Source organism: Phalacrocorax aristotelis, chromosome 1, assembly GCF_949628215.1.
Source record: "Phalacrocorax aristotelis chromosome 1, bGulAri2.1, whole genome shotgun sequence".
Classification (NCBI taxonomy): domain Eukaryota; kingdom Metazoa; phylum Chordata; class Aves; order Suliformes; family Phalacrocoracidae; genus Phalacrocorax; species Phalacrocorax aristotelis.
This window is the reverse complement of record NC_134276.1, coordinates 77009751-77020207: the sequence shown is the minus strand read 5'-3', so window position 1 is coordinate 77020207 and position 10457 is coordinate 77009751. Positions and strand designations below refer to the sequence as shown.

General features: G+C 50.6%; 1 protein-coding gene and 1 long non-coding RNA gene across 4 annotated transcripts in view; one reads left to right on the top strand and one right to left on the bottom strand.

Annotated features, from left to right (window-relative positions):
* Positions 1-960: 960 nt before the first annotated feature.
* On the bottom strand, positions 961-7589 carry LOC142057928 (uncharacterized). Its single transcript, XR_012660811.1, has 3 exons — positions 6308-7589; positions 3550-3657; positions 961-1978 (listed from the first exon to the last, which is right to left on the bottom strand). It is a non-coding gene; the product is annotated as an uncharacterized LOC142057928 (long non-coding RNA).
* ZBED1 (zinc finger BED-type containing 1) overlaps positions 7410-10457 on the top strand; it is a 58545-nt gene continuing 55497 nt past the window's right edge. For 2 of the 3 annotated variants that reach the window (XR_012660803.1, XR_012660801.1), the window contains exon 1: positions 7410-8420. The gene's annotated coding sequence lies outside the window, so the exon portion shown is untranslated. The remainder of the gene's footprint in view (positions 8421-10457) is intronic. The other variant, XM_075094834.1, reaches the window with a different exon arrangement.

The window sequence follows — 10457 nt, the reverse complement described above, 5'->3', positions numbered from 1 at the left end:
TGATTCGGACCTGGTGCTTTGAAGGGAACATAAATACACTTCACTTCTTTGTCTATCCTTTCGGAAAAGTGCTCAGTGCTTGTACAGTGTATCCCAATATGGTTTCTTTTTGAATATCTATTTCAGAAAACACACCCCTACTGCAGCACAGTGCAGCCTATAGCAATGAAGAGGAATAATAACACAATCCTTAAAGACAGATCAGGCATTCTAAGTGCTATACTTGGTTCAAACTTGAATCTGAAGGGCTTCTATACATCATCAAAAAATATTTTCTCCCAGTCTCACAAGAGTTATAGAATGTGAGAAATTTCTACTAGTAATCTCCTAATTATCCCACTAATAGTAATTATATGGGAATAAATTCAATTAGCTGAATTCATTATACTTCTTAAAACCAAACTTTTGTTTGCTTTGAATAAATTCAGTCTCCTGTTTAGTGATAGCCTCATCCTATTAAGCTTCATTAAGACCTCATCCTGACAATGGCTGCACATCTGCTATTACACATAGGTGCTCTGCAAGGACCGTTAGATGCTGCGACGAACAAAGCTTCTCAGCTGAGTTACATGCTTCACTCAGGACTGATCTGTTCAGAACCTGGTAGTCCTGCACATTTGTTTAAACAAGCGGTTCTGTCATGACCAGCCCTGACCTACTTTCCCCAATGCCTTATTTGTTACACATGTGTTTCAGCTTTCCTCCGACTGTACTTCAAACACAGGCTGCCTGTTGGTATCTGTTAGCAAAATGCTCAAAACAGCCGGGGCCCTGATGAGGGAACACCAACAGCACTCTTCTGCACAGAGCAGAAAGTACGATGTGTCGTCAGCAACCAGCAAAAACAGAGGTACTTATCTGCTCCTTGAGCGAGCTTGGGATTCATTTCCCTTAGCTGGCCAGTTTGACTTTTTACTGCACAGAAACAGAGGAACAAGTCAAACATAAACATGTGACTCTTGCAAAATTACAAATTCTGTAGAAGGAAATACGAGTGCAATTAAAGGGTAACAGCGTTTAACAGTGACCATGTCTAATTTCTCTTTACTATTAGCAAGAGATAGATAGGTGACAAAACTAGTTCACTCCCTGCGGAATACATCTCTCTCCATGTTTTAAATAGACCCACAACAGAGCCTTCTGTTGGTCATACCAATCTCCTTCATACTGCACATGAGCTATTGCTATTGTTCAGGACATCTTTTTGCGCTTTAAATGACAGCTTGGTTGTTGGAGCCAACCTCCATCACAGCAAAACTGTTTATCTAGTGGTATGGGTCAGTGGTGCTATTAGTCCTGAAGTCCTGTTGTGTGGCCGCTGGCTGCAGAAAACAATTTTAAGTTGAATGGATCCTGCTTTGATGTCCCATATCCAAATCTTTACCTCAGAAGTGTTTCTCTAAAGGCACATGCAAGAACAGAAATCTTCCCCCTGCCCAGATCTTCCACTGAACTACTCGGTACGATATCAGGCAATTCCTAGATGTTTTGCCTCTGGTTTTGGTTCCTGGTAGAGATTTTTCATTCCAAACGTGGTATAAAAGGGCAGTTTATACTTCAGTTCAAGTAAAAATCCATACCCCAAGGTACTGGCAGAATATTCGTGTAGGAGCGTGTAGGATGAGTTAAGTTGGGAAGGGAAGAGGTCTAATTGACTTTGTTGTCTCTTGCTGCACAAAGGATGAAAGACTGGTTAGTATATCTGAAAAGAGTCAAACAGAAAAATCTTTATTTGTCGATTTCTCCACCACTGTACCAAGTAGGAAGGAGAAGGCATGAAAATAATTCTCTTCTGAAATCTGATGGAAACACAGCTGAGCCATATTAACTACCTCTTCAGATGGCCATGTGCCTAACATAAGCTCTCCTCTGTCCTCTGATCTGAAAAAGCGCTGACGGACGATTCAGTCAGAGATACCTCCTTTGCCCATCCTTTTCGTTATCTCGCTTGCTGAGTTTATTCCATGTTTTCAAATTCCTATAGATAAAATTGAAGAACAAAAGTGCGGCTGGGGTTTGCGCAAGTGGCAATTTGAAGACTACCTTCATTCTCTAAACAGCTTGATTTTTTTTGTGAGGGAAGCATATCTGTCAAACCACACGTTCCTTCTCCCTGAACTCCAATAACAGGCGGCTAAAATCTGAAAAGGGCTGATAATCAGGAATGTGTAGTATTTAGCAAAGTTACATTCACAACAATGCAGCAATGCAATTGTACAGCTTTCTGCTCCTCCTGGACAGCAGAATTAAGTAATCACCCAAGTTTGGATAGCAAATGAGTGCTACAGGCAGGAGTGGGAATGAATTTTCCTGAGGCTCAACCCCACTGCATAACCACAGGGCCATGTGACTTGCTCTTGTGGTCTGTTATTAATGCCATGAGCCGCTCTGGCAGACAATGACATAAAGAATAAATTCATCTGGCATCAACCACAGCCTTGGCTAGGTACAGGGAAAAAAGAGCAGACACGATCCCTATGGCCAGACCACACTAGCTCCTGCACCGCCACACGTACCATCTTCCCTCTTTTCCTGGGGCGGGGCATCAGCACAAGGGCAGCCCTGGCAGCAAATGCGTGAGGGAATAGCACAAACACCACCCCCCCAAATGTAATTGCTTGTGCCATAAGCCAGGTGCCCTGCAAGATGCCCGGGGGGCCTCTGAATAAACCAAAAGGCAACCAGGATTGGCCATCCTCTTTTGCCATCTCCCACAGTGAGGCAGAAGGGCTTGTGTCCACAGCTTCAAGAGAGCCTGGGAAAGTAGAGCTACCTGATTTTCTGTCCCGATTTGAGGTTTTGATTTGATAAGGTCTGTTCTTACAGCTATTTTAGTTGTTTTTTCTTGCCTTTTTTTTCCCAAACACTAACCTGGAAAGTGGAACTCCAGTACCCCAGGAGGGTATTACTGATGTGATGCAGCATGACAACATGTAACTCCTGTCTCCTTCCTGCATTTCTACTCCCGAGTATTTTATAAAGAGCACCTTTTTTCCAAGGCTGTGCTGTGCCGAGAATCCATTTAATCCTTTCTTTACTGTGGCCAATAAGCTTTTTTTTTCCCCATAAATGACCATTACTCGATACCTCTCCTTGCTGTGAATTTTTCCAAACTGTGAAGTTTTACACCGCCTTACATTAAGCTGCATCTTCTGAATAATACAGGTGGATTATGAACTCTCATATTTTGAATTTTCTCATGACTTCGGGTCATCTAAATAGCTGGCCAGAGGGAGGTCCATTAATTAACATCACTGATAACTCGGAGTTTGTTTTCTGGCTCCCTCTTTTGAGAGGGAGATTTGGTTTTGTGTGTGTGATTGCTCTTCATGCCACATTTTCATGTCTGCCCAGGCTTTTATGCTGTGCCCATCATTGTGAAAATGTGAGATGACTGATAACTCTCTTCTAATTCACAGAACAGATACTGTCTCAGCAGAAGCACATTTTGGCCAAAAATCCTAGTCTTTGAGGCCTGACATGTAATCTATGGATTTGTCCAATCTAATTAGTGCCACTCAAATCAGTGCTTTTATGATATAGACGTACCTCCACTCAGAAAATCACTAAAGCTACAGACTCAGCTGCCAGGCAGTCATTCCATCAACTCGTGGTCACTTCTGGCTTGGAAATGAGATGTTATAGAGGTGGAAGGCTCTGAAACACATCATCAGTCCCTTAAACAATGTATTTTCTATGACTCTGTCTAATAGTCAAGTACTCTTTTATCAGATTAGACTCCAATTTTCACTAATTTCATTGTACTTTCTTGTAATTACGTAAAATTCTGGTTTTGTTGAAGTCGGTGATAAAACTCCTACAGCAAGAAGTACTGAATATATCTATTTTTAAGACAATAGACTGAGAGCTCGGTTAAATTAATACGTACTGAGCACCTTGCGGCAATGCCAGACAAATTGCCATACCCAAGCTAGCTCGTTGACAGTTGCCTTGAGTATTTCCAACATGTGTGGCCCTCTTTAGTGCAGGCACATTCCAGGAACAGTTGGCCTTGTGCACTCACTGGGCATCTTAGACACGGTTCTGACGTTCGTTCTCCAAGGAATTGTCCTGTGAGTCTCAAAATGATTCTAACAAAACAGACTATATCTCCTTACATTTTTTTTTGCACCTAAAATTCCCATGAAACCATTGAAATCTGGACATGCCATGAAATGAATGATCATGTTTAGAAATGATCAGTCTGTGTTTGATTCTCTGGACCGGAATCGCCTCCAGCTAACACCAGTGTGAATCACAAGCCTCTCACTGACACCCCTGAAGTTATATGCAAAAGCAACTGCCCTCAAAAAGAAAGGGATTAGGCTGGCTGGATATTTTCATTGGCAAAGGAACTAAAAGATGTTATTTATTGCAACCTGAACTCATCAGACTTCTGTGTGATTTGCCTCTGTCTTCACTGCAAGAGGGAAATACGTTGGGTTTGCATTGCTGCTGCTCTCAGGTTTACGGTGAGAGAGGATTAATAGTTACGGCTCCTCCAAGCAGCCAGCTCTGTTGGCACAAGTCTCACCCACCACCACAGACCACTGGTCGTTCCCTTCTCAAACACCACAGCCCAATCCCGGGGATTCGATGGCTTCGGATCCCCGCCCAGAGCAGGGACGTGCTGCTGTGTGTTGGCAGGACGTGTCCCCGTCAGCGGAATCTGTGGTGACATAAACTGGACAAGCCTGGGAATATAAAACTGACCCTGCCTTTCCAGTGGGTTCTAGCTGGTCCGAATAACCACCCTGCCAGGAGGACTGGACAGCCCCGAGGGAGCAGTGATAATTCCGTATTGGCTAAGGTTGCCTTCCCTGTGACTTAACGAGAAACAGCCCCGTTCTCCTTGTGCCATCTATGTCGCACAAGCATTCGGTACATTAGCACGGGATTTAATTTGGTCATTTAAAGCTGCCTGCATCAGCGTGCGATTGTGGGTCTTTCACCCACCTTTTGTGCTTGTTCCTCCTTGAAAATGTGTGTTTGCTGCAGTACATTTTCAAAGGGAACTGAGAAGGAGAAAACTAAAAGCTACATGTATTAGTATTCCTGTTTAATTTAATATCAGCTTACAAGGTGGAAATTAAAATGATTTTTCTGTCACTGTTATCTCTCTTCACTTGGCAAAGATCGATTTCCTTCTTCCCCACTGCTTACTAATAAGACAACTGAAAACTAAGATGGTTTTTATGTTTACTTCCTTGTTTAAATCAGCTTTCTCAACTAAGGACAGCTTTGGCAATATATTTGCTTTTTAACTTGTGATTTCTGCGTTGGCTCAGACTCCGCCAGTGACAGAACATCAAACACAGAAAGGCTATATATTTTTAATTACTCAGGGATGCCCTTGTGCATAAGTACATGCAAATTAAAGAAGCAGAATTCAAAACTTGTTCAGAACAGATTGCACACGTTACACAATCGGTCATGTTTTGGGCTCAGAAATGATGGTGCACTATTTTGCTTCTCATCCTGACAAGTACGGCGGTATCAGACATCACTGGGCACAGCGTCATGCCATTGCTACTGCTGTGTCAGACAGCGCTAGGTTTGGTACCGCTTTCTCGAGAGCTGACAAGCCAAGGAACATGGATGGCAATGCACGAATGCTCGAGCATGAGAATCAGCTCAACAGCGAGCCTATGTGGAATTACACCTTCCTACAAAGGAAATGCTAAAGTCCAGCAAAAGGATTAGAAAAAATATGGTGGTTTTGACATCTCAAAGAAGCTGACAGAAGCGCCTAACTGCTTGCCTCTAGAACCTAGCACTCCTTTGAAATGGGGAGGGTAAACTAATGAGCAAAGTTGCTGTTTGGAGTCCAAGCTGCATTTTATGAACTGGGTACTTGTACGCCGGTAGCATTACAGCGCCGGCCAAGGTGCAATTCTTTCAAAAGACAAAAAACATTCAGTGAAAATCTTGCAGTGTAAGGCGGTCGGTCACACGAAAAGGAAAAGAAAGGAAATACGGTCATCTGCATATTGCAGATGAGGAACTAAAACACTAGAGACAGAGGCGACACGGTGGGTATCCCTGAAGAGCTGACCATTCCCCCTGTACGAAAAAGCTGAGCTCTTTCAAAAAGTCAAGTAATGTGTCCTGCAACACATTCTCCTGGGATATTATCTCATACCCTTCAGACATTTCACTCTGTCAGAAGTCTCCTTATTTAACAGCCTAGTGTTTCTCTTTTGTATTTTCTTTCCATTGCCTTTTCCTAAGAACCCACACTCAGCACCAGTAAGATTTTTTCCTCTAGGGTGTTTATGCCTGGCGTACCTATATAGCATTATCTTACCTTCTGCCTCCCAAACGTGATTATCCTTCCTTTATCCAGTTTATATGTATTGAAGCTTTAATCTTTCCTTCTCCCTCTTGATAAAGTTGCACTTGTCCATCTTGGGGGGTAATGTCTCAAGGTTTCTTTCAGCCCTACCTTACATAGTTCCATGACTTTCTTCAGTGTTTCTGTGTTTTTGATACGGTTGCACCCAGAACTGCAATCCAGCGAGCCCCTTCTGTGAAGACGCACCTGGCTCTGTCCCCACTGGAGATCCAAGGTGACAAGTCCTCGCATTGCACGAGAAGCGGCTCACGTGGCACAAGAAGCCCGTGTCCCACCGAGTCTGCTCTGGCCGGCCACCTGCATGGGCGACCTGAGGCAAGAGCGCCCGCGCCTCTGGCTGCCTCCCAGCACAGGGCTGGTCTCGGGGCACCTTGTTCCTTGCCAGGGAGCCTGGCCCACTGTGCTGGGCCGGCAGGCAGATGTCCGGGCACACTTCAGGTGGTGAGTGCCAAGGCTGGTGCGCACGTGACGTGACACACGCTGCATGGACGCCTGCAGAAATGTGGGGTGAGCTGAAAGCTGCCCCGGAGCTGCTGTTAGGGGGTGAGTATGCAGCGACGGTCTGTCATGCCATTTCCATCTTCCCGTCCTATTTTTGTGCTATCTGTCCCGTGGTGCCTTTGGTGCATACACTAAAGGCCAGAGCGCTACCGGGAGGTTCTTGGCGGGTTGTGACCCGTGCCGACCTGCCAGAATAAAAAAAAAAAAGCCTTTTAATGTTACCGGGGGTGGCGAGGGGTGACCTTTCTGCTTAGGAAACAGGGACAAGCCTCGGCCGCCCTCCCCAGCACCCGGTCTCCAGCGGGCAGCGAGGATGGCGGAGATGCCAAGCGCGGCGGGAGCGGGCGGACACGGGGGGGGAAAGGAAACCCCGGTCTTTCGCGCCACCCTGCAGTTACAACCCCAGCGCGCACCCGGGCGGGCGGGAGCTCCCCCGCGGCGGCGGCGGGGGGCGGGCGGGAGCGCGGGAGCGCGGGAGGCGGCGGCGGCGGAGGAGGAGAAGGAGGAGGAGGAGGAGGAGGAGGAGGAGGGAGGTGGGGGCGAGCGGCGGGGAGGAGAGGGAAAGCCTGGGCTGGGCGGAAGGCGCCGGCCGGCGCGGTCCCAGTCTGCCGCGGCCGCGCTGCCGGCGGCCCCTCCTGCCCCGGCACGGTGCCCCCCGGGGCCGGGGGCGGCGGCGCCCGCCGCGTCCCACCCGCAACTTTCCCTCCCCCGTGGATGGCTTTCGTCGGAGACCTGCAGGGCAGCCGGGCGCTTGACACCTGTCCCCCATGGGCCGCCGCCGCGCCTAAGTTCGCCGGCGCCCGGCGCCCCCCGCCCTCCCCCGCCGCCGCCGCCGCCGCCGCCGCAGGGCGGGCTTGAAGCCGCGGCGGGGGCCGCGCTGCCCATGGCCGGTCGCCCCGCCGCGCCGAGGTGTCCCTGCGCGCCGCCCCGTCCCGCCCGCCGGGGATCCGCCGCGCCCGGAGCGCCGCAGCGGGGGCGCTGAGGGAGGCAGCCCCCGGCACAGCCCCACGGGCTCCGCGCCAGCCGCCCGTCCCCGCCGGGTCGCTGGCGGCGGCGGCGGCGGGGGCGGCGGCGGGGGCGGCGGCGGGGCCGCGGGATCCGTCCGCGCTCGCTGCCCCCGTGTAGTTCCCGAGAGTCGTCTGTCCTCGGCGGCGGCCCGCGGGTGACATGCAGTCCCTCATCTCTCCGGTGACCAAGGCTATCCTGGTGGCTTTGTTCATCTTCGCCATCCTGCTGATCCTCTACGTGATTCTGTGGTACATCTGCCGCGATGTGGATTGCGACCATGGGATCTGAGCGGCGCCGCGGGGCCAGGGCTTAGGAGCCGGGATTCACCCCGCGGGGCCGGGGCCGGGGCCGGGAGCGGCAGCGGCAGCGGGAGCCCCGCCGGGCGGCAGCCGCCGCCACCGCGGCCGGAGCAGGGGAAGGGGAAGGAGAAAAAAGAGGAAAAAAAGAAAAAAAAAAAAAACAAAGAGGGAAGAGCCGAGCCGAAAGAGCCCGGACGGAGGACAGCTGCAATCAAGAAACCGACCTGAGCTTGACCTTCAGAGACCAGGGTGACCCGGTGAGTCTCCGCTCTCGGCGGCGCGGGGGATGCGCGGGTGCGGCGGGGCTGCCTCCCTCCCGCCCGCGCGCCCGCCCGCCCGCCCGGCTCCGCTCTGCTCCGCTCCCCTCGCACGCACACGCACACGCACCGGCACCGGCACACGCAGACACACTCACACGGACGTGGCAGAGGCGCCCCAAGCCGCGCACAGACACGCACACGCACCCACAGCGCGGTGGATGTGCGTGGCTGGGTGCCGGCTGCGCGCAAGCATGCCTGTCCCCAGGGGACAAGCAGGACCTGGCCCCGTGTCCCCCGCTCTAAACGTGTGGAGGTGACAAGGCGCCGAAGGCAGCGCGCCCGCGGGAGCCGCCGGGGCCGGGTGCGGGGCCGGGTGCGGGGCCGGGTGCGGGGCCGGGTGTGGGACTGGGTGCGGGAGGGGCGGCCGCCGCGCTGGCTGCCTTTGCGGCCCCACATTGGTATGCAGGCGGCGGCTGCGCCGGCAGGCACACCGAAAAGGTGAGCCCAGGGGATGGGGAAGCCAACGCTTGTTCAGTCCCGGGGTAAATCGTGGCGGGGAGGTAACGGAAAATGGAAGGGGAAGATGTCGGGTATCCCGGCGGGCACCAGCGGGCGGACTTAGGGGAGGGGGTGCGAAGCGGGATGAGTTTCTCCTTCCCAGGAGGAGGTTGGTGGAAGGAGGTGGGGGACATGACAGAAAAACGTGCACGGGAAGTTCTGGATGGCAGCAGTCCTTGTCTGGTGTTACCGGCGCTGCGTTTCCTACATGCTACTCTCCGCAGAAGGGTTAACGCTCTAGGGCTGAACCCATGCCCGAGCCTGGCGATGGCAGAAAACAGTGATAAAAAAGTACGTAACTGATGAACATGTACGTGCCGACCACACTGGGACACTGCCGGGGACGTGTCCTGCCCAGCCGTTTCCCCACTTGAAAGAATTTGTCGTTGGCTATTTCTGCTCTTACCGTTCGGTTCTGCTGAATAGCGTGTGCTAAAGCGGAGAGAGGCAGCAACACATTGTGTTTATATTGAAAAAGACCTACTAAAAGAAAAACGGTCCTAAACGCTTGGGCTGTAGATGTTTCTGTCCTTGACAGACAAGCTGCCGGGAATCGGAGCAAACTCCAGCTGCGTGCGTTACCCCTGGTGGGGATGTGTTCGGGCGCCGCAGGGTGCGGGTGCGCGTACGCAGTGGGGAGTGAGAGGAAAAATCAAATCCGGGTTTGAAGTGGGGGAACGGGGACCTAGCCAAGGGTAAAGTGCGATTGTGTGGTTCAGGATGATTTGACATTGAGTGTTGGTGACCGAAAGCTCACCCTTGCAACAGGGGGCTGTATTTGGAAGGAAACTGTTTGGAAGTCGATTCTCTTGCCATTTTGGTTTGTCCTTCTGTTCAGATCGCATTTCGAAGGGCTTTCGACCTGGCTAGTTGATCAAACATGACATTACCGTTAACGCACCCTACTAATGTGATTGTAGCAGCAGTGACATCAATGTTTCCTTGCCCTGCAACTACAGTAGCAATGCATTTGTTTACTTCCCCCGTGCACACTCTGAAATGTCTGTTACTCAACAGCTCTGAACAGCAAGGGAAGAAGGGAGGAGGAGGGGGAAGCTCTCAAAGGCATTTAAAAATGGCCATAGCTCTGTTTTCCTTATGCATTTAATTATGTAGAACTAAAATAACCTCCAGGTCCTCCTCTTTAAATTTTTGTTTGTTTGTTTGTTTGCAGTTTCACCAGCCAGTGCACTTGTTTTTACCTAAGTGGCAAAAACCTCTTCACATGTCAGGTTGTGTCACATGTTCCCTTCTGAATTAACAGCGGTGCGCACCTTCTGCCCCTCTCCCAGCTGGCAGGAGCTAGCGGGCGATACGGTTATAGAGGCTTTGCCATTTAGTGTTATTGCACAGCAAACCAGTACTTCAAACTGTTAGTTATAGAACTGGATGGAACATGGCAAACTAAAATGATTTTTACAAAACTCTAAATGCTGACACATACGTGTGCATGTGATTAAATTCCTGAAGTGTTGG